The 25,975-nt window shown below is 31.6% G+C and overlaps 1 long non-coding RNA gene across 1 annotated transcript; it reads right to left on the bottom strand.

Annotated features, from left to right (window-relative positions):
- Positions 1-2,833: 2,833 nt before the first annotated feature.
- Positions 2,834-12,962, bottom strand: LOC140838856 (uncharacterized). The gene is made up of 4 exons (XR_012119667.1): positions 12,851-12,962; positions 11,448-11,546; positions 6,201-6,346; positions 2,834-6,126 (listed from the first exon to the last, which is right to left on the bottom strand). It is a non-coding gene; the product is annotated as an uncharacterized lncRNA (long non-coding RNA).
- Positions 12,963-25,975: the final 13,013 nt, after the last annotated feature.

Here is a 25,975-nt window from a genome sequence, read left to right as displayed (position 1 = left end):
TAAATATTTGAATATGTGTATGTGTGCATTAGGAGAACAAATGGGTAATGTGTTTGACTAAGAATAAAATGAATAATACATGTGTGTAGAAAATAGTCAATTATTAGGTAATTATAGTTAAGGTTTTAAATTAATAATTAACTTACTAATCATTTTGCTTACAAAAATAATAAAATACACAAATTACTAATCCATAAAAGTTTTAAAATTATAATATCACATAATAATTAAATTAGACTTTTAAAATACTAAGAATTAAATAAATCATTTAAAATACTTAAATCTTATCTTAAAATAATTTGTCTCCATTAAAATTACTAAAAAAAAACATCCCGGTCTCCTTTCCTCGATACCGCCTCGAATAATCGCCTGAAACATAAACTCAAGAACATTTTAACATACATTAAATAAACATGAATAATTAAAATAATAAATTTCATAAATTAAATGAAAGTATGCATTAAAATCATTTAATAAAATACATAAGGATTTTAATAACTTGCACGCACGTGGTTCATATGGACTTAAAATTTTCGGGACTTCACATCTTTTGGCTGCTGAACAATTAAATATAGAACAAAAAAATGCTTATAATCAAATATTATATTATGTTTGTAATGATTTTCCAAATGCTTTTTCTATTGACGGTCCTAGAGGTATTGGAAAAACCTTTTTATATAGAGCATTTCTAGCTATAATTCGATCAAACGGTGATATAGCAATTGCGACCGCAACTTCAAGAGTTGCAGCATCTTTGCTTCTACGAGACCGCACTTCCCATTCGAGATTTAAAATTAATTTAAAGGAAAACAATATAAAATCATGTAGCATTAGTAAACAAAGCATATTAGCGACTTTAATAAAACTAACAAAACTCATTATTTGGGATGAGGCTATGATGGCTAGGCGTGATGTTAGTGAACTGTTTGGCGGAAAATGGTTGTTTTCGGTGGAGATTTTCGCCAAACATTACCAGTTATCTTAAAAAATATGTTTTTCTTCAATTGTCATATCACCGTTGTAGAACCAGTTCAATAAAATAAAACTCCAAAAAAACATGTGCGCATTATCTGATTCTATCTTATCATCTTGGCTGGTAAAAATTGGTGATGGCCTTGAAAATACTAATGAAAATAATGAAATCCAAATCCCATCTCACATTAATATTCCATTTGCCGATGATATTACTTCTTTGACTACATTAATAGACATGGTTTTCCCAGACATTAATGCTTCAAATTTGGATTTTTCTCTTTATTTGTAAAACACGTCATACTTACAACAAGAAACGAATTTGTCCACAAAATAAATAATGTTCTTATTAACAAATTTCATGGCGAAGAAACAACGTACTATAGTTGTGATGAAAACACAAGTGATTGTGTTGTACCAGATCAAGAAGCTTTATTCGACTGTTTAACGACTCAAGGGCTTCCTCCACACAAGCTAACTTTGAAAATAAATTCGCCAATCATATTGTTACGAAATAACAATCCAACCGAAGGACTTTGTAATGGTACATGTTTACTTTGTAAGGGCTTTAACGCAAACATTATTTATGCTGAAATTTCAGTAGTTACCCATGCTGGAAAACCTGTATTCATTCCTCGAATAACATTAGAATCCCCACATGACGATTTTTCATCTATTCCATTTAAATGAAAACAATTTCCAATTCGTTTATGTTATGCAATGACAATTAACAAAGCACAAGGGCAAACTTTAGATTTTGTTGGTATCTATTTAAAAGAACCAGTTTTCTCACATGGACAACTTTATGTCACATTATCACGAGCTAAGAATATAGATCAAGTAAAAATTCTTATTAGACCATCAACACCATTAGTTCAAAGTATTAGCTACACAAAAAACGTATTACACCGTGAGGTTTTGGACGCTGCACATCCTTACTGTCAAGTAAATTCTTATTTTGTTTATTTTATTAATATGAAAATCACTACGTATAAAGTTATATTAAATATTTACATACATACATTGTAAAGTTTGTTATGATAGATTTATTAATTTTGTTAAAAAAAATTGTATGCTCCCAGCTACACAATTTAATTTTAGAATTATCTTTTTATGCAAACATGTAGCTTTAATTACAGACTTGAGGGGATTTAAAAAACTTTGACTCATACTTACATGAGAATCTTACCAAGCCCATGAGCTGTAATAATTTTTATTATTTGTCCATACGCTGCTTGAAATTCCATATATCAGTGTGTTAAATATTTATACACATTATTTGTCTTTTGTCCTCACATTTAGGTCATTAGAAGGTAAATGTACATCCCTTGCAATTCTAAAACCAGATTTCTGCAACTGGCTTGTCAAAGTGTTGGTCTCTGAAAAAACTCCGATCCGTTTTCTGAAATGGGGAAGACAACAAAAACTTGTTTTTGTTGACAAAAAGGTAAAATGCAGTTTTTTTTCTTCAATGACATTTCACTCTGGAATTGCTTTTTATTTTACCTGTTTATTTCCATAGAATGGAAGCATTCAGGGCATAATCTATGACCAAGATGTTGAGCAATTAGACAGTCTACTTCAGTTATACATAACATACTACATTGGGAATGCCAAAAGTAAATAAATAACTAGCAATGCACCAATTTTCGCATCTGCTAGACATTAGTTTCTTATTTTAAGTGTTGATAGAGTAAACTTTAATGCTAAAAAAACAAAAAAATAATAATATATATTTAAATTGTGGTGAAATTGTAATTAAGAAGTTCTGATCTTGTAAGCAGTTGTATACATGAATGGGATTTGGAAAATTAATAACAGATTTAGAGTCATTTAATAAAAAAAATTGTTTGGCATTTGATAGTATTCCTTAAGTATTTTTCCTAGATTTTTTTAGGAACATATTTTGCCAAGTTTGAAATGTTAAATATGTAAACTGCTGAAACAAAAGGAAGTGACGGTATATACTTGATATATTGAGCGCTAGGAGCTGTTATTTAAGTCATCATTGTCGGCATCATGGATATCCTCATCTATGGATTGGCGTGGTGAGGTGTACTGCAGTGGATGCCGGGGTGCCCAAAGTGGTGGTGGAGGGAATGGTGTATCTGCTGGAGTGTTTGGTGGAATACGTTGTGCAATGGCTGATGTAAAAATAACCATATAAGTCATGAACGTGATTGTTGATAGCATGTGATATGCTAGTTCCTCACATTGTGCTCTGATATCTTGTTCTATTTTTGTTATTCGGTCTCCTAGACATACTTTGCTCAATGCCGGTAGTCGTGGTCCTCGGCGGTCTTTGGCACGTTGATTGTATGCTGCTCTTTCTTGGCGTCTGATGTTTTCTGCTAGTCCATGGAATAGAATAACATGATATACAATGATTGGTGCTTTTTTGCTTTTAAAATTAAAATTTGCTCATCTGAACCTCATGTTACACCAGCACGATGGCACAGCTCAGTCACAATATACGGACAAGGGATACCAGTAGTGATGAGACTTGTACTTGTACGCATTATTGAACCAAGAATGATTTACCTAAATCCACTGATTTACCTATTGTTATAGCATGTACCAAAGCAACTTTGTCTCTTGTAATTTCTGTTTGATGCGTCGAAGGTAGTAAGTATTTTCGCAAGAATGAATAATGCCCAACTATTTGGGTCACTATGCATCTCAAATTTTTTTAATGTGACTGGGATTTCCTGATTTGTTCGTCATTCTGCTCCATGTACACATAAGTAATTTTTTATCATCACAGTATAATCTAGATTTCTAGCTATGAATTGAGTATATTCATCTTCGTCGAGAATTGGTAGATTGTAAACCATGTTTACGGTAGTTGAGTCAAATGCTACCATTTTGACTCGGACCAAAACTTGATGACCTTCATGCTTCACACGTAAGTTAGCGTAAAACTCATGAACGATCTAAATTACAGCGTTTACTGTTGATTTGGCCAATTCTACCCTTCTTCGTTTTACAATCTCTTCCACTAAACATTAATCAGGGCTGGACATGTCTATTCCTCTTCTTTAATACACTACAAGAAAAACAACATTCAACAACGCACCTACGACAACGATTTTTACTAAAACAGTTGTCGTATGCTTTTTAAAAACGATTTTAGTGAAAACCATTGTCGTAAAATACAACGGTTTTATAAAAATCGTTGTCCTTTGGGGGTCAAAAACAACGGTTTTTAGGGTCAATGACAACGGTTCTATAAAACCGTTGTCTTTGAGCGTTTTTTTAGCGTGTTTTTTTGACAATCGACAATGGTTTTCTTGATTAACGTGTTTTTTGGACAAAGAACCCATATTTAGCGACGGTTTAGCTATTTAAAAATAACGACGGTTTGGCTTAAAATCGTCGCTAAAGCATTTTTTAAATTAGCGACGGTTTTTCTAAAACATGCGACTGTATATAGCGACGGTTTTAAGGAAAACTGTCGCATGTTTTAACCGTCGCTAATTTTAGCGATGGATTTAAGCCAAATCGTCGCTAATTTATAAAACAGTTGCCTTTTGCTTAATAAACGCACATACGACAACGGTTTTCACTAAAACCATTGTTAAAAAGCATAAGACAACGGTTTTAGTAAAAACTGTTGTCGTATGTGCGTTGTTGAATGTTGTTTTTCTTGTAGTGTATTAAAGAAATAGGAATAGACATGTCCAGCCCTGATTAATGTTTAGTGGAAGAGATTGTAAAACGAAGATGGGTAGAATTGGCCAAATCACCAGTAGACGCTGTAATTTTGATCGTTCGTGAGTTTTACGCAAACTTATGTGTGAAGCATGAAGGTCATCAAGTTGGCCCGAGGCAAAATGGTAGCATTTGACTCAACTGCCATAAACATGGTTTACAATCGACCAATTCTCGACGATGATGAATATACTCGATACATAGATGGAAATCTAGATTATAATGTGATGATAAAAGACTTATGTGTACATGGAGCAGAATGGCGAACAAATCAGGGAATCCCAGTCACATTAAGAAAATCTAAGATGCTTAGTGACCCAAATTGTTGGGCGTCGTTCATTCTTGCGAAAATACTACCTTCAACGCATCGAACAAAAAATACAAGAGAAAAAGTTGCTTTGGTACATGCTATAACAGGTAAATCAGTGGATTTAGGTAAAATCGTTCATGGTTCAATAATGCGTACAAGTACAAGTCTCATCACTACTGGTCTCCCTTGTCCACATATTGTGACTGAGATGTGCCATCGTGCCGGTGTAACATGGGTTTCAGATGAGCAAATTTTAAAAGCAAAAGCACCAATCATTGTATATCGTGTTAGTCTAACTCATGGACTAGTAGAAAACATAAGACGCCAAGAAAGAGCAGCATACAATCAACGTGCCAAAGACCGCCGAGGACCACGACTACCGGCATTGAGCAGAGTAAGTCTAGGAGACCGAATAACAAAAATAGAACAAGACATCAGAGCACAGGCAATCAACAATCACATTCATTACTTATATTGTTAACTTTACATCAACCCTTACACAACGCATTCCACCAAACACTTCATCAGATACATCCTTCCCTCCACCACCACTCTGGCCACCCCAGCATCCACTCCAGTACACCTCACCACGCCAATCCATAGATGAGGATATCCATGATGTCGACAATGATGACTCAAATAACAGATGCTAGCGCTCAATATATCAAGTATATACTGTCCCTTCTTTTTTTTCATGCAGTTTACATATTTAACATTTCAAACTTAGCAAAATATGTTGGTAAAAAAAATCTAGGAAAAATACTTAAAGAATACTATCAAATGTCAAACAATTTTTTTATTAAATGACTCTAAATTTGTTACTAATTTTCCAAATCCCCATTCATGTATAGAACTGCTTACAAGATCAGAATGACGGATACATTCAATACCTTCTAAATTACAATTTCATCACAACTTAAATATACATTATTATTTTCTGTTTTTTTATCACTAAAGTTTACTCTATCAACAGTTAAAATAAGAAACTAATGTCTAGCAGATGCGAGAATTGGTGCATTGCTCATTATTTCTTTAATTTTGGCATTCCTAATGTAGTATGTTTTGTATAACTTAAGTAGCATGTCTAATTGCTCAACATCTTGGTCATAGATTATGCCATGCATGCTTCCATTCTATGGAAATAAACAGGTAAAATAAAAAGCAATTCCAGACTGAAATGTCATTGAAGAAAAACACTGCATTTTACCTTTTTGTCAACAAAAACAAGTTTTTGTTGTCTTCCCCATTTCAGAAAACGGATCGGAGTTTTTTCATAGACCAATACTTTGACAACCCAGTTGCGGAAATCTGGTTTTAGATTTGCAAGGGGATGTACATTTGTCTTCTAATGACCTAAATGTGAACAGAAAAGACAAATAATGTTCATAAATAATTAACACACTGATATATGAAATTTCAAGTAGCGTATGGACAAATAATAAAAATTATTACAGCTCATGGGCTGGGTAAGATTCACACGTAAGTATGAGTCAAAGTTTTTTAAATCCCCTCAAGTTTGTAATTAAAGCTACATGTTTTCAAAGATAATTCTAAAATTAAATTGTGTAGTTGGGAGCATACAATTTTTTTAACAAAATTATTAAATCTATCTTAACAAACTTTACAATGTATGTATGTCAATATTTAATATAATTTTATACGTAGTGATTTTCATATTAATAAAATAAACAAAATAAGAATTTACCTGTCAATAAGGATGTGCAACGTCCAAAACCTCACGGTGTACTACGTTTTTTGTGTAGCTAATACTTTGAACTAATTGTGTTGATGGTTTAATAAAAAATTTTACTTGATCTATATTCTTAGATCTTGATAATGCGTCATAAAGTTGTCCATCTGAGAAAACTGGTTCTTTTAAATAGATACCAACAAAATCTAAAGTTTTTATTTGTGCTTTGTTAATTGTCAATGCATAACATAAACGAATTGGAAATTGCTTTCTTTTAAATGGAATAGATGAAAAATCGTCATGTGGAATTCTAATGTTATTCGAGGAATAAATACAAGTTTTCCTGCATGTGTACCTACTGAAATTTCAGCATAAATAACGTTTGCGTAAAGCCCTTAAAAGTAAAAGTGTGCATTACAAAGTCCTTCGGTTGGATTGATATTTCGTAACAATATGATTGGCGAATTTATTTTCAAAGTTAGCTTGTGTGGAGGAAGCCCTTGAAGAGTTAAACAGTGGAATAAAGCTTCTGGATCTGGTATAACACAATCACTTGTGTTTTCATCACAACTATAGTACGTTGTTTCTTCGCCAGGAAATTTTGTAAATAAGAACATCATTTGTTTCATGAACAAATTTGTTTCTTGTTGTAAGTATTGCGAGTTTTACAAATGAAGAGAAATCCAAATTTGAGGCATTAATGTCTGGGAAAACCATGTCTATTAATGTATTCAAAGAAGTAATATCATCTGCAAATGGAATATTAATTTGAGATAGGATTTGGATTTAATTATTTTCCTTAGTATTTTCAAGGTCATCACCAATTTTCAGCAGCCAAGATGACAAGATAGAATAAGACAATGCGTGCATGTTTTTTTGGAGTTTTATTTTATTGAACTGGTTCCACAACGGTGACATGACAATTGAAAAGTCTGATATTTTCTTTCATACTTTTTAAGATAACGGGTAATGTTTGGCGAAAATCTCCACCGAAAACAACAATTTTTCCGCCAAACAGTAAATTTGAATCTATTATGTCTTGTAACATCTCGTTGAACTTTTCAATAACATCACACCTAGTCATCATAGCCTCATCCCAAATAATGAGTTTTGTTAGTTTTATTAAAGACGCTAATGTGCTTTGTTTACTAATGTTACATGATTTGATATTGTTTTCCTCTAAAGCAATTTTAAATCTCGAATGGGAAGTGCGGCCTCCTGGAAGCAAAGATGCTGCAACTCCTGAAGTTGCAGTCGCAATTGCTATATCACTATTTGATCGAATTGTAGCAAAAAGTGCTCTATATAAAAAAGTTTTTACAGTACCTCCAGGACCGTCAATAAAGAATGCACTTGGCAAATCATTACGAACATAATATAATATTTGATCATAATCATTTTTTTGTTCTATATTTAATTATTCAACAGCCAAAAGATCTTCTACCTGTATATAAATATAACGCTCAGTTTGTAAATCTTTTGTCAATCTATCATTAATATCTAAGTTTACATCTTTGTCTGTATGAAAGAAGTCTTCCAATTTTTTTGCAATGGAATGAAGGTAGTTTTCAACCATGTCTAAAACCTTTTGACTAATCATTTTTGGAGAAAAATCTTTATTCTGAGCAAAATCTTCAGAAAGGAAATCTTGGAATTTTAACCATAGCTGAAAGAGAATTTTTGGGCAACAAAAAACGAGGACAGTAGCAAATAATTATCGCAAATCATGAGGCATTAAATAACAAGCAGCTTCTTCAATACACATTTCAGCAATATTATCACTTTTTATTAAACCTAATGTCAGTGCTGCGTCTCTGAATGTTGTAAAAGTCACCTCATTTATCGTTCTCGGTGATTTAAAAGAAGTTGGTTTTCTGACATGCATCGGCAACAACTTTAAATAAAACTTTTCACAATCCGAGGGTCGAAAAGTAAAAATTCGACCTATGACCTCTTTTTTCCTACGTGGTTCCCACTCTTTGAAATCATTGTGCCAAGTAAAAGATTCAGAAAACTCAACACAACATACAAACAATTTAGGCTTTGAGCGTAACTATTGTATTTGTTCATATGGAAAAATTGTTTTAACATAGTTTTCTTAAATATTGGGTTGTTAACAATACTGTACAACACTTGATTAGCAGCAAATGTCACAGCTTGTTCATTTTCAAAATGCACTGGCAAGCATATTACAGCTGGATGTACATGGTTCAGATCAAATCCGAAAATGCGCCAGATGGATTCAGGAGGTGAGATCCATCTTGCAGATTGGAATTTTTTTGCTTCATCAATAATGTGATCTTGTTCATCTCCAAGTAATGTATACAAAATCTTGTCATGCCCCTTGTATATATATTTCTAGATATATTTTATTGCTTGAAGTGTTGAACATATTTCAACATTAATATGACAATTAAATTTAGCAAGCAAATATGGATTGTAAGGAACCCAACGATTGTCAAGTTGCGAACTCCTTATAGTAATAACACGCTTGTCAGCACAACAACGATATATTGGGTATGAATTCGTTCCATATTTAGTGTTTTCTGAGTATTCTTTAGGATAATTATATTTACAAGAGTTCTTGTTCATGCAAGGACACGTTGGATTAAGCAAACCACATGGACCATGCATCATATGTTTGACCACGATTGAAAACAAATATGGTTCATTTTATACATCGCGTACTTATGCACAAACAATTTTGTCGAATGCCTTAGGATGAAACATTTTTTAAGCTTAATTAAAAATAAGTAGGAAATGGGCACGGGGTAAGCCTCTTTTTTGGAATTCTATCACGCTAGTGTAGGCAATAATATGCCCAAAGATATTTTTCTTGAATAGTTCTTCTCTTAAAACTTGAAGCTTCGCATAGAAAATCCTAGAGATCAAATCAAGTCTTCATCAGATGGAAGGCAAAGAGATTTTCAGGCCAATTCGGATTCGAAGTTATAGTCAAAAAGATGTCAGGCTTCCCATAACGTTGAACTAACGCAATAGAATCCATGTATATTTTACGCATATCTCTAGGACCTCCAATGAATGACGTAGGTAATATTACATGTTTTCCAACATCAGAGCCTATCTCAAACCCCTTGTGTAATGTTATCTAGTAACCCATTATAGGCCTCATTTCGCAAACGATTTTGCATGCTTGGAATCCTAAAAAATTATTATCTTGATGTTTCAATTTTAATATACATCTCCACTATATATTGTTGCAAAAACCTACCAATATGTGGTAAGAAAGACTTGTCATTTTTTCTTATTTGCAACTTGTAACAGTTGTACTCACGACACGAGACCGTTGACCTTTTTGTGCTGCTTTTTTTCGAAACTACACAAAGAAAAGAGATTTCTAATTGTAAAATATTTTATTTATAATATAATACAATTTTATTTTTAAATGAAAATTACCTTGAATTTCGGTGTTTATAAAAAAATCTGCACTTGCAGAATTTTCTATGCAATTGATTCTTTCACCGTCACAAGTTTGTCTATGATACATTTTTGTTTTTGTTTTTTATCTAATCTTTTAATATTTCGATGCCAACCAGATTCTCCATTTGCGAATATAAAAAAGTATTGCAAAGGATCATAACTACCGAAGTAGTGTTTTATTATCTGGGGGCTGCTGTTTTTTGGATATACTTGAATATGTTATCATGTATTTTGATTTTCATCGCTAGATTCTAACCATATGCCAGTAATATGAGACATGGTAGGTTTGTTAAAAACTCGTCGATCAGTAGCAGGGTCAGCTTGCAAAGCAATTTTATATTCGTCTAATTTGTCAACGCTATTCAGACCTCGAAAAAAATTTCTAATTGGGGCTTTTGATAAGATATAAATTATTTTTTGTTTAAGATTTTCGTTACCCTTTGGACTAATGCACAGGCGGTTAGATAGTTCATGTTCAGTATCAAAGAAATATAGTTGTAGATTTTTTGGGTTGTCTGACGGTATTAATTGGCCAATAAAATGATAAAGTTGAGCTTTTACACGGAACATATAAATTCCAGCATTCTTTTTAGCAAAAGAAGTATCACAATGTACTCCCATTGATGTGAAGGCAAACATTTTATTGTAACTACGAATACATGTGTTGAACTCTTTTGCATCATCAGCATTACCAACATACAGTTGTACTATATCATAAATCAGAAGGCATTTCTGAAGGGAAAAGATTTATTTCTCCTAACGAACAACAAAATGTTGGTGGTTCAGCATATATGCGCGTTGCACCACAAAATTTACAATCCACCATATTAGGCAGCACATCTGGAGTACTCGCTATGTCCATCAATGGATCAGCTTTATTTTTTTTTACATCAAGCCTTTGTAAAGCACATGTTTTACGTTTTTGTTTTCGACGCATGTTTTTTTGCAACCTACCATCTTCCAAGCAAGCATATTTTCGTTTGCGAGTATTCTTAATCTTGTTGGTTTCTATTGCATTGTCATTGTCTTTTCTTTGTCGTGCCATCGTTGTTATTTTATTAGATCAAGTAGATCAAAATGCTAATCTTAATATTACTTGGTTTCCTGGTCTACGAAATTTTTAAGCAAAGCTGGATATGTCACATTCTTTAAAAGAAAGTAAGCACACAAAAACGAGCTATAACCTATAGTTTGACATCACAAAAGCTAATAGTTAAAATTTGCCTACGGCAATGAAAATAAAAAAAAAATAAAAGAAGTATATACTAAAAAAAACAAGAACACTAAATGGTAAACTAATAAAATTGTAAATAAAGGCCGAACCTGTATGGAGTGCGCAAGGACAAGCTCGCCATAGTTTTAATATGTTGATTCTTCTTATTAATTGCAAGTCAAACCAATCTTTGTGGAAGCAAATCAGCACTGTCAAGCTCAGTGGATAAACCAAAATAATAGAACTTAATAAAGCGAGGTACTTGTTGATGTTTAGATAACTCTGTATAGCTTTGAAAATTGTGAATATTCAACAAAACCGAGCCTCTAAGGTTTTGCCTAGATTTAACATCAACTCATTTTTTACAACTAAAACAACAATTTGTTTGAGAAACATGATGTTTTATCCTTGCAAAACAGAAAAAGGCTATACGATTTCTTGGTGCAAAAGAGAAGTTAATAAAATAGTTAAAATGATTTGTTGTTTCGAACAAACCAAACGCCATTTTATTTAGACCAACAGCTAGATCAAAACCCTTTCAAAAGCAGGGCAAAATCCGAAAAGCTGTTGTCTAAGCAAGATATTAACAAATGAAACATAGGGCACCAATACGGTTCACTCGACCCCACCCCTGCGGGCACTGCCCGCAAGGGTCGATCCAATGGCTCAGATTTTTCTGAGTCAATTTTTTTTTTTTACATGGAGGTGGGCCCAGATCACTCATGTGGAGTGATCTGGGCCGTTCATTACCCGTGGAGGCAGTTCCTGCACGGCCAGGTTGAAACAAACCCACCAATACATATTGAAACAATGCTAAAGGGGAAAAAATAAAAGCAAAGTAACCTAGGAAAAGATATCGGGGGCAAGGAACATAGAGCATCATAAAGACAAAAGCAAATGTCCTAGAAAATCACCAAAATCAATCAATATGGCCATCCACACACCCAAAATAAGGGCAAACAAAAAATAAAACCAAGCACGTAATAGGTAATAGAGAGTGAGAAACAAATCAACCCAAAGGAATTTCCAAAAACCTTTTATTATCTAGGCAAAGATTTATAAAATTATTTTCTTTAGTAGCTCAATTAAACAACAAAAGGCTGAGAAGGAAAAACCAAGGGGCCTTCGCTCAAACAAGGAGAAAACGAGGGACTTCTAACAAGACACGGGAGAAGCAACACCAGAATAAGGCAGACGGGGGCTGGATGAAACTTCCCAACACCATTACTATACTTGCGAGGAAGGGAGAAAAAATGAAGAATAACAAGGCCAAACAGATTTGAGGGGAGCACGCACGTAATCTGTAAGAAAGAAAAATCAAGGGCTCTCCGCTCGGGCACCAAAAAAAAAAAGAGAGACCCCAACAAAAAACAGTGAATTCAATGTCAAACTAAGGCAATCGGGGTGCCGAACGACACTCCCCAACCTCCCCAACGCGATTAACATAGCTTACAGAAAGGGAAAAGCACATGGAGAACCGCAAAATCAAAAAAACACGCAAAAGAGCACGCACCTATCAACGCTTTGTAGCTCTGAACCGGCAGGATGAAGGAGCGAGCGGAAATTTTAAGGGGAATGAGCACAGCACAATCAGGTGGAGAATGGAAGAGAGACCCAACAACAAATGTAAATGTTATAATTTGTTCAATATAATTAAATAAGATAAAAAGATAAAATCTTGATTTCATAACTGCCACATGCAGTTTGTAATTTTCAGTTTTTTTTAAAATCAAACAACGTGTCTTTTGGCATGTAATTTTTTGGAAGAGATGTCATCAATTCATTGTGGCTTTTGGAGGTGGCTTCTCGGTGACTACAAATAATGCATGTGATTGTGAAAACAATACAAGAATGACAACCTATTTTGAAACCCATTATTTCAACTCAATACACAATTCCAAGTTCTAGATATTTTCTATTGTTACTTGTAGAAATATTGCAAAGGCTTGTCATATCCCAAAAACTATTTGTCAGATTCCTTAAGTAACATTGAGAAGGGACAAATATAGTTTTTAGGAAAACGTATTCCTACGTGTTTCAAGTCTTCGATCATTTGATTATTTGTTCGTCGGTTTTCGGGATCGCTCTCTACAAGTATTTTCTCAACAATCTAAAAACTATATTTTGTTGCAATCTGAAATTCATGAAGATGGAGAGTGGAACAAACATGGCAACATTGAAGTTTATGAATCAAGACATGGTCAAACTTGATAGGTTTGATGGTACGAATTTTACGAGATGGCAAGACAAGCTTAAATTTCTACTTACAGCAATGAAGATCTTCTATATTCTGGATCCAAATTTGGAAGAAATTCCAGCACCTACCGATGGAGAAGATAAAGAACTAAGGGCTAAAAGAGAGAAAAGGCAAGAAGATGATTTGATGTGTCGCGGTCATATTTTAAATGCTTTGTCCGATCGTCTTTACGATCTCTACACAAACACCACATCTGCTAAGAAAATATGGCAAGCATTAGAAAACAAGTATAAAGCGGAAGAAGAAGGTACAAAGAAATTTTTAATTTCAAAGTACATTGATTTTAAATTTCTTGATGATAAACCATTGTTGCCTCAAGTACATGAACTGCAAGTTATTGTTAACAAAATGAGGGCTGTTGACATCGAGTTACCGGAATCCTTTCAAGTGGGTGCAATCATTGCAAAATTGCCATCTACGTGGAAAAGTTACCGGAAAAGGATTCTTCATAGTTCTGAAAATTTTTCCTTGGAACAAATACAAAAGCATATGCGTATTGAGGAAGAATCCATGACAAGAGATAAGAATGAAAATTCTTATGAAGGCACATCTAAAGCCAACGTCATAAATCAGCCTACAAAATTCAACAATAACAATAAAAGGATAGGAAATCCATTTGGTCCGAAAAAATCCATAGATAAACTCAAAAGGAAGTCCAAGGGAGCATGCTTTGTTTGTGGAAAATCCGGGCATTATGCTCGAGATTGCAGGTTTAAAAAGAAACCAAGTGATAAAGAGGCAAAGGTTAACTCCGTGGAAATGAACAACATTGTGGCAACTATAAGTCATGTTAATGTTGTTCAAGGAAAAGTTCTAGGTTGGTGGTATGACACATGTGCTACAGTCCATGTTGCATATGATAAGTCATTGTTCAAAAATTATCAAGAAATTGAAGATGGACAAGAGATTCAAATGGGAAATGAAGGGCGTTCCAAAGTTGTTGGTAAAGGAAGTGCAGTTTTAAACTTTACTTCAGGAAAAACAATAACTTTGATAAATGTTCTTCACGTTCCGGACATGAATCGAAATCTAGTGAGTGGTGAACTTCTTAGCAAAGCAAAGATTAAGGCTGTATATGAGTCTGGAAAATTGACTCTTTCAATGTCTAATAACTTTGTTGGGAAAGGATTTTCTTGTGATGGGATGGTCAAATTATGTACTAGTGACAATAAAATAAATAAATGTATTTCTTCTGCTTACATGATTGACTCTATTTCTTTATGGCATAGTAGATTAGCACATATAGGAAAATCTACAATGAACAGAATGGTTAAATGTGGCCTTATATCTTGTGATTTAAATAAATTTAAAAAATGTGAAATTTGTGTTAAATGCAAGATGACTAAGAAACCATTTCAAAATGTTGAAAGAAATACTCAAACTCTAGATCTTGTTCATTCGGATATTTGTGAACTAAATGGAATGTTAACAAGAGGAGGAAATAGATATTTTATAACCTTTATAGATGATTGTTCGAGGTACACTTTTGTTTATTTAATAAAACATAAGGATGAAGCCTTTAACATGTTTAAAGTATATAAAGCTTTAGTAGAAAACCAACTTAATAAAAAGATTAAAATACTTAGGAGTGATAGAGGTGGTGAATATTTCTCAAACGAATTTAATTTATTTTGTGAAGAAAATGGAATTTTGCATCAATGTTCCGCACCTCGAAATCCCGAACAAAATGGTTTGGCGGAAAGAAAAAATCGAACATTTGTAGAAATGATAAATTCTATGATTTTAAATGCAAAATTGCCATTTATGTTATGGGGAGAAGCATTGCTAGCTGCATGTCATATTGTGAATCGAATTCCTCTAAAAAAGAATAATATATCACCTTATGAGATATGGAAAAGAAGAAAACCAAATATAAGTTACTTAAGGGTGTGGGGGTGTCTTGCTTATTGCAAAAACACCAACCCAACGAGGACTAAATTAGGTCCAAGAGGAATTAAATGTGCATTTGTTGGATATGCTACAAATAGTAAAGCATATAGACTTCTAGATTTAGAATCTAACGTTATAATAGAATCTAGGGATGTTGAATTTTTTGAAGATTCACTCACTGTGGAAGATAGTACTAAATTAGTTCTATGCAATAAATCTCAAGAGAAGATTGTAGATGGATCACAAAATGAAAAATCTACTAAGGTTATTGAAAAAACCTTTGAACCTAGAAAAAGCAAAAGAACAAGGAAAATAAAATATATAGATCCTAATGAGATTGATTCTCAATTAATATCTCTGTGCTTGGTAGAAGGAAGTAGAAAAGAAATAGTGAGAACAATCCCAATTGTATTACAGATTGAAAGTGATCCTATGACATATAAGGAAGCTATGTCTTCAAGAGATTCTAGTTTTTGGAAAGATGCTGTAGATGACGAAATGAATTCTATTTTATCAAATCACACTTGGGAACTTGTTGATTTACCTTATGGTTCTAAGCCTATTGGTTGTAAGTGGGTGTTTAGAAGAAAATATCATAGTGATGGAACACTTCTAACATTCAAAGCTAGACTAGTAGCTAAAAGGTATAAACAACAAGAAGGAATCGATTATTTTGACACATATGCTCCTGTTGCCAGAATTACAACCATAAGAATTTTATTTGCATTAGCCTCTATTCATGATTTAATAGTACATCAAATGGATGTAAAAACGGCATTTCTTAATGGTGATCTCGATGAGGAGGTATACATGGAACAACCTGAAGGTTTTGTTCTACCAAGAAATGAGAAGAAAGTATGCAAATTATTGAAATCCTTATATGGTTTGAAGCAAGCCCCAAAACAATGGCATGCAAAATTTGATAATAGTATTATTTCAAATGGTTTTGTTCACAATACTGTTGATAAATGTCTTTATCATAAATGTTTTGAAAATTGCATCATATTTATTTGTCTCTATGTTGATGATTTGTTAATAGTAAGTAATAACATGAAAGGAATATTTGAAACAAAGAGGTTTCTATCTTCGATATTCAAAATGAAGGATCTTGGACAAGTGGATGTTATACTTGGGATTAAAGTTACAAGAAACAGTGGGGGTTATGAACTAAACCAAGCACATTATATTGAGAAAATGCTTGATAAGTTCAAACATTTGAATATCAAAGAAGCTAGTACTCCAATTGATCCAAGCATCAAACTAATCAAAAATAATGGAAGGACAGTGGCACAACTTGAGTATGCAAGTGCAATTGGTAGCCTAATGTATGCATTGCAATGTACAAGGCCAGACATTGCTTTTGCGGTTAGTAAATTGAGTAGGTTTACCAACAATCCAAATAGTGATCATTGGAAGACTATTGGAAGAGTTTTTGGTTATTTAAAGAAAACCAAGAACCTTGGATTGCACTATTCAAAATTTCCTGCTATATTAGAAGGATATACAGATGCTAGTTGGATATCGAGTGTTGGAGACAATAAATCTACCTCCGGGTGGGTGTTTACTCTTGGAGGAGGTGCAATATCTTGGAAATCCAAGAAACAAACTTGCATAACACATTCCACCATGGAGTCAGAATTTATTGCATTAGCCGAAGCAGGAAAAGAGGCAGAATGGTTACGCGATCTTTTGTGCAAAATACCTTTGACTTTAAAAACTATTGGTTCAATATCAATATTATGTGATAGTCAAGCCACTCTTGCAAGGGCATATAATGAAATATACAATGGAAAATCTAGGCATATAAGCCTAAGACATACTTATGTGAGAAAATTAATTAAAAGTGGAATTATTTCTCTCACATACGTGAAATCTAGTGAAAATCTAGCAGATCCTTTTACTAAACCTCTTACAAGAGAATTAGTAAAATCTACATCGAGGAAGATGGGATTAAAACTCCTTGATTGAAATAAATTACCAATAATGGCAACCCTACCAAATATTATTATTTGAATAATATAAGGTTCAAAGGGTAAGAACAAATTATTGATTGTGAAAGTATGCAGTATTTTATTAAAAGTGACCCATCTTTGATGAAAAGGTACTGGATGTTACAGTTAGATGGTTGAACATAAATTGTTCTTAATAAGATTCAGTTCAAGAAACAAGTATCTCAATGTAACATAGATACTGGAAGAATCTTACCTATATGAACTTAAAGATGGTGCCGTCTTAAAAGGAAGTTGAGAGTTGCTTTCTGAAAAGTTCATAGAATGGATGAGTGCAAGGCCTATAAAAGCACTGAGCAAGAAACTGGAACTTGTGAAAATGAGTGTTTATGTGTGATTAATTCACCGATATTGTAATATGAAATTGTGATTCAAAGCTATTAAGCTATCATTAATTTTACATTTGTTTTGTGATTTTTTCACTAAGGTGTGATTCAAATCGAAAGATATCATACTGTATTAATAAACACCGAGTATGAGTTGGATGCTAAATTATTTTGAACAAGTGGGGGATTGTTATAATTTGTTCAATATAATTAAATAAGATAAAAAGATAAAATCTTGATTTCATAACTGCCACATGCAATTTGTAATTTTCAGTTTTTTTTAAAATCAAACAACGTGTCTTTTGGCATGTAATTTTTTGGAAGAGATGTCATCAATTCATTGTGGCTTTTGGAGGTGGCTTCTCGGTGACTACAAATAATGCATGTGATTGTGAAAACAATACAAGAATGACAACCTATTTTGAAACCCATTATTTCAACTCAATACACAATTCCAAGTTCTAAATATTTTCTATTGTTACTTGTAGAAATATTGCAAAGGCTTGTCATATCCCAAAAACTATTTGTCAGATTCCTTAAGTAACATTGAGAAGGGACAAATATAGTTTTTAGGAAAACGTATTCCTACGTGTTTCAAGTCTTCGATCATTTGATTATTTGTTCGTCGGTTTTCGGGATCGCTCTCTACAAGTATTTTCTCAACAGTAAATACTGAGCAAAAAAAAGAAAACAAAAAGATAGAGTTCAAAAAAGAAGGAAGAGGTGGAAGGAAGCAGTGGAGAAGATCGCTTGTTCTCCTCTTGACAGCACGAGCTCTTCATTGTTGGAGAAAGTCATGTCTGACGCGTGTTTTTTTTTTTCCACCGGCAACCGTACCTAAACTGGTCAACCTAAACTTATTTCCACTTTCATATAAATAAATACGAGTATTTAACCCGTGCGATGCACGGAATGATATTATTAAAAATTAGTGAAAAATAAATAGATATTTAAATTTAAAAAACAATATATTTATAAAAAAATATACAAAAATTAATTTTTCGTTAATTTCAAAAACTTTCTTAAATATAACACATGTTGATTAATTTTTTTGGGCTAATAATCACTATCATATATCAAAATTTTAGATTATGTTGGCCTAAGGCAATGACATGATGCTTATCGTTTTTAGTGTACTGATGTCGACCACCAACCTTAATACATATTTAATTCTTTAATTTTTGAGAAGTTACCTATTATTATTTTTAAAATGTGAAAAAATATATTTTTAAATCACATTCAATAAAATTAATGAGAAATAATTTTTTAAAAATTCAGTAATTTTGTATAAATCCACATTCATAAACAATTTTGTAACAAGACATGTGTTTGACACATTTGAATGATAACAATAATTGTTTCATCAATGTCTTTGTCCATATGTGTTGTGATTTTATTTACAAAACCTCTTCATAATATACACAACAAACTATTATTCCGAATGAAAAATGAAACTTGTGATCATAAGTAAATTATGTATAAATCAGAATATTTATTTTATTAACATTTATTATGTGTATTCCATAACAATGTCAATAAATTTTATAATGTCTCTTCTAATCAGATGCTTACTTTCTTTAGAATTGGTTTAATCATTTACATTATGAGACATTTTATATTACCATGTATCCGTGAACTTTGTAATATAGAAGAAAATTATCACATTAGTAATATGTAATAATTAAAATTTTGTACAAATAGAAAAATAATATTTTTTACTTTTCGATTATGAAAGATAGATTTCAAACTTAATGTCTCGTTGTTCTCGTTGTTTCCATATGTATGTAGTTCATAACAAAGAACAATCTAAATTTAAACGAACATTACAGCTTGGAAGGATTCAACTCATATATGGTGCTGAAAAGAGAAGTCGTTTCAGAATTCAATTTTGGAGTAGATAAATTTAGTAAGATAAATAGAATAAAATTGGTTTCTAATGTAATATGCAATATTGCATTATTTATAATTTAAAATTCAAATAAGACATCACAATTGGACAAAAATTATACATTGGATGCTTCTGACAGAATTATATCATACATTAACTATTTTCAATTATGAAATCTCGAATTGCATGCATTGGGTATCAAAGATTTCTGATTATTGAGGGTACTATACATGCTTATTTAGAGTAATTTAATGTTCATTTGAAACTCTTTTGAATCTATCTTTTTTAATTTTCTTGTGCTTTCTAATTTGAATTTTTAAGAAGACATATGGTTTTGGAAGAAAACTACAAATTATTAGTTCTTTCAAATTAAGGTAATTTCGAAATAATATGTATTTAAGATTAAAAAAAATTATGATTATTAAATGATAACTTAATGTCTATTGAAAAACCTTGTTGTTGTGATAACTTTTAACACTCAACCAATTTTATTTTTAGAAAAAATAAATAAACTAATTAAATATTTTATTTATTTTTTAGTAAGTAATTTGGTAGGAAATTATTTCAAATAACAAAATGTATTTTTGAAAAATTACCTCGTGAGTGATACCGAACATTGCAATTGTATTTTAAATTTATTTATACAGTTTTTAATTAAACTGATTGATATAATCAATGCAAAAATTTTAATATAGTTTACGTTTTCAATAAAGTTTAGTTTTAATTTGAGTAAAAAAATAAAAAAACATATAAAAGATAAATTACATTTGAATTAATATAAAAATTATTTTAAATTCAAAATTGAATTAAGTGAATTGTTACAATCAATGCAAACAATAATTAAAGTGATAATTTATTGCAGTACATATATTTCAATATTTTTCCTTTTTAGAAATGACATTTTGGCGGGAAATTACTATTTTTAAGAAAAACTCTGCTTTTATATATATAGATATATATATAATATATATGTATTTAAGATTAAAAAAAAAATTATGATTATTAAATGATAACTTAATGTCTATTGAAAAACCTTGTTGTTGTGATAACTTTTAACACTCAACCAATTTTATTTTTAGAAAAATAAATAAACTAATTAAATATTTTATTTATTTTTTAGTGAGTAATTTAATAGGAAATTATTTCAAATAGCAAAATGTATTTTTGAATAAATTATCTCATGAGTGATACCGAACATTGCAATCAATTGTATTTTAAATTTATTTATACATTTTTTTAATTAAACTGATTGATATAATCAATGCAAAAATTTTAATATAGTTTAAGTTTTCAATAAAGTTTAGTTTTAATTTGAGTAAAAAAATAAAAAACATATAAAAGATAAATTACATTTGAATTAATATAAAAATTATTTTAAATTCAAAATTGAATTAAGTGAATTGATACAATCAATGCAAACAATAATTAAAGTGATAATTTATTGCAGTACACATATTTCAATATTTTTTTTTTTTAGAAATGGCATTTTGGCGGGAAATTACTATTTTTAACAAAAATTCTGCTTTTATATATATATATAGATAAGATATATATTATGTTTTTTATTTTTGTGGGTCTCATGTGAGATCGTCTCACGAATATTAATATGTGAGACGGGTCAAACTTACACATATTCACAATAAAAGTAATACTCTTAGCATAAAAAATTATATTTTTTCATGGATAACCCAAATAAGATATATGTCTCACAAATTCAATCTGTGAGAGCGTCTCACACAAATTTTTGCCTTCTATTTTACATGGCTTTGTCATAGTAATTTAGTTTACAAAAACATCATCAACTATTTTTTAAGGTTCTTTTGAAATATATGAAATCAAGTACAAAGTTGACAATTCAGAGTGTAAAACTCTTCGGGACAATTGGAGAAAAATCCCTATTCAGAAAGTGAAATTTGTGTTCAGTCCCTAGGTCAGAATTATTTTGGCTGCACTACCTGACACATCAAAAATTTAATTTTACACTTCCTACTTGAAAAAAAAAATATCGTATTTAGCGACGGGTTAAGACAAACCGTCGCTACATGTAGCAACGGATATAAGTACAACCGTCGCTAAGTTTAAAAATGCGACGGTTTTTGGTTTCCGTTGCTAATTGCAACGGTTTAAACGAAACTCGTCGCAAATTGGTCCATTTTTAAATATTTTTCCGTACTCTATTGTGTACATAAATTGAGAATTCGAGCATATATTCTGAGAGAAACTACTAAACAAAAACCGTCGCAAATTGATCCTTTTTTTAATATTTTTCCGTACTCTATTGTGTACATAAATTGAGAATTCGAGCATATATTCTGAGAGAAACTACTAACAAAAAAATGCAAAATCATGTCTCGATTTAATGAAGTAAGAGTTGGGAAATCAACTATTTACCATGGTTTTAATCCACCTAACACAAGTCAGTAGCATAATAATTTCCAGCATAAAATAGGTTAATTCAAGCATACAATCACAATAATTTCAGTATATTTCATACACTATTGAGCACATAAATTGGGAATTTGAGCTTATATTCCAAGGAGAACTACTAGCATAAAAAATCAAACTCATATCTGAATTTATTGAGTAAGAGTTAGGAAATCAACTACTTACCATGATTTTAATATACCTAACAAAAGTTGATATCATAATGATACTCAGCACAAAATAGGTTAATTTCATCACACAAACACAACAATTTTAGTATATTTCGTACTCTATTATATACATAAATTGAGAATTTGAGCACATATTCCGAGGGGGACCACTAGCATAAAAAAGTAAACTCATATATCAATCTATTGAGTAAGAGTTGGGAAACCAACTCCTTACCATGATTTTAATCTACATAACAAAAGTCAATATCATAATAATATTCAGCACAAAATAGGGTAATTTCACCATACAACCAAAACGATTTCGGTATATTTCATATTATATTAGGTACACAAATTAAGAGTTTGAGCATAAATTTCGAGGGAAACCACTAAAATAAAAATGCAAACTCGTGTCTTATTTTAATGAGTAAGAGTTGAGAAATAACTCATTACCATGATTTTAAGCTATTTAACAAAAGTAAATATCATAATAATATTCAGAACAAAATAAGTTGATTCAAGTATACAACCACAACAATTTCAGTATATTTCGTACTCTATTGGGTATATAAATTGAAATTTTGAGCATATATTACAAGGAGAACCAGTAGCATAAAAAAGCAAACTCGTGTCTCGGTCTATTGATTAAGATTTGAGAAGCCAACTCATGTTAGTCATGAATTTTATTGTGGCGATGTTAACTAAAACCAGCAGACCAGAACAGTAGACTCACTTATCAGAAGCTACTGGTCTAGTAAAACTAAAGCAGCAGAAAGGATAGAAATACAGAACCAGTAGAAGACGTTGCCTAACGTTACCACTTTAATTGTTACCGTTAAAGTTCCTAGTACTAGTATTAATTGCAGCATTAAATACTATACGGAGTCATTTAATGCACTTTACCCAATTAAGTATAAAAAAAGACTGATTGTTTTATAGCTTTTTTGCAGGAACTTCTTTTGGTAATAAAGCTGATTGTATCAGTTATCTGGAGACATCCTCTGATTGTGAACGTTGAACTCAGTCGATTATATATACATGGATCAAATCCTTAGACGACCACACTTCGCTTAACATCATCTTTCAAGGATCAAAGCTATTTTCACTGATAAGACGATCTCGAAATTCCTTGAGTACTTAGAGTTCAACACAAAGAAAAGTAGCACACGCTTCATAGCTAATATCTGATCTTTTGAAGATCATCTTGTGCTACTGATTCTTACACTCTTCACAATCTTTACATCACTTATACTTTTATCAGGAAGAGTTTGTAATCTGAAAAGAGTCTTTTCAGAACTTTGTTTATCACATTATTTGTGAGTTGAGTAACTAAGAGTTTCAGTAGGCTGAGGTGTAAGTCATTCTGAAGTGGGTGTGTACAAGAGTTGTACTGTAATTTCCAAAGTCTTTTAGTTATACCTTCTGGAAACAGAAGAAGGGGAGACGTAGAAGATTTTATCTTCGAACTTCCATAAACAACTGCTGCCTACTATTTTTATTGTCTTTCAATTACCTCATCAGATTGTTTCCGCACGTTCTATTGTAATCTAGGTGAAGGTATACGTACAAGATAAACTACTATCTCTAACAGGATTTTAGTACCTCATCAGAAGAGAAAGAAAAACGAGTAGAGTTTATTCACCCCCCTCTAAACTCAACTTCGATCCTCAACAACTCATTACCATGATTTTAATCTACCAAACAAAAGTCAATATCATAATAATATTTAGCACAAAATAGGGTAATTCCACCACACAACCACAACAATTTCAATATTTTTTTATGTATTATATTGGGTACATGAATTGAGAATTTGAGCGTAAATATTTAGAGAAACCACTAGTATAACAATGCAAATTCATGCCTCAATTTTAATGGGTAAGAGTTGAGAAACCAATTTTTTACCATGATTTTAGTCCACCTAACACAACAATTTCAGTATACAACCACAACAATTTAAGTATATTCCGTACTCTATTGTGTACATAAATTGAGAATGTGAGCATATATTCTGAGAGGAACTACTAACAAAAAATGCAAACTCATGTCTCGATTTAATGAAGTAAGAGTTGGGAAATCAACTCTTTACCATGATTTTAATCCACCTAACACAAGTCGGTAGCATAATAACTTCTAGCACAAAATAGGTTAATTCAAGCATACAATCACAATAATTTCAGTATATTTCATACTCTATTGAGCATATAAATTGGGAATTTGAGCATATATTCCAAGGAGAACTACTAGCATAAAAAAGCAAACTCATATCTCAATTTATTGAGTAAGAGTTAGGAAACCAACTACTTACAATGATTTTAATCTACCTAACAAAAGTTGATATCATAATAATACTCATCACAAAATAGGTTAATTTCATCACACAAACACAACAATTTTAGTATATTTCGTACTCTATTAGATACATAAATTGAGAATTTGAGCACATATTCCGAGGGGGACCACTAGCATAAAAAAGTAAACTCATATATCAATTTATCGAGTAAGAGTTGGGAAACCAATTCCTTACCATGATTTTAATCTACCTAACAAAAGTCAATATCATAATAATATTCAGCACAAAATAGGGTAATTTCACCATACAACCAAAACAATTTCAGTATATTTCATATTATATTATGTACATAAATTGAGAATTTGAGCATAAATTTCGAGGGAAACCACTAACATAAAAATGCAAACTCGTGTCTCAATTTAATGAGTAAGAGTTGAGAAACAACTCATTACCATGATTTTAAGCTATTTAACAAAAGTAAATATCACAATAATATTCAGAACAAAATAAGTTGATTCAAGTATACAATCACAACAATTTCAGTATATTTCGTACTCTATTGGGTACATAAAGTGAAACTTTGAGCATATATTACAAGGGGAACCAGTAGCATAAAAAAGCAAACTCGTGTCTCAGTCTATTGATTAAGATTTGGGAAGCCAACTCATTATCATGATTTTAATCTACCGAACAAAAGTCAATATCATAATAATATTTAGCACAAAATAGGGTAATTCCACCATACAACCAAAACAATTTCAATATATTTTTGTATTATATTGGGTACATGAATTGAGAATTTGAGCATAAATTTTTAGAGAAACCACTAGCATAATAATGCAAATTCATGCCTCAATTTTAATGGGTAAGAGTTGAGAAACCAACTTTTTACCATGATTTTAGTCCACATAACACAAGTCAATAGCACAATAATTTCCGGCACAAAATAGGGTAACTCCAGCATACAACCACAACAATTTCAGTGTATTTCGTATTATATTGGGTACATAAATTAAACATTTTGACATAAATTCTGAGGGAAAACGCTAACATAAAAATGAAAACTCGTGTCTCAATTTAATGAGCAAGGGTTGAGAAATCAACTCTTTACCATGATTTTACTCTACCTAACATGAGAATTTGAGCATAATTGCATAAATATGTAGAGAACATTTTGTTGTCTTATCACTAACTCATGTGGATATTTGATGAGTAAGAGTTGAGAAATGAATTTATTACCGTGATTTTGGTCTACAAAATACAAGACCATATAAAAGACACAAAATATAATAATTCAGGCATAATATCTCGAAAATATGGTATAATTTGGTTACAAATGAGAATAAAACATGAGAATTTGAGCATAAATATATAGCGAACC

Source organism: Primulina eburnea, chromosome 8 (assembly GCF_022965805.1).
Source record: "Primulina eburnea isolate SZY01 chromosome 8, ASM2296580v1, whole genome shotgun sequence".
In the NCBI taxonomy this organism is placed as follows: Eukaryota; Viridiplantae; Streptophyta; class Magnoliopsida; order Lamiales; family Gesneriaceae; genus Primulina; species Primulina eburnea.
The sequence above is the reverse complement of the archived record's forward strand: the minus strand, read 5'-3'. Positions and strand labels throughout refer to the sequence as shown.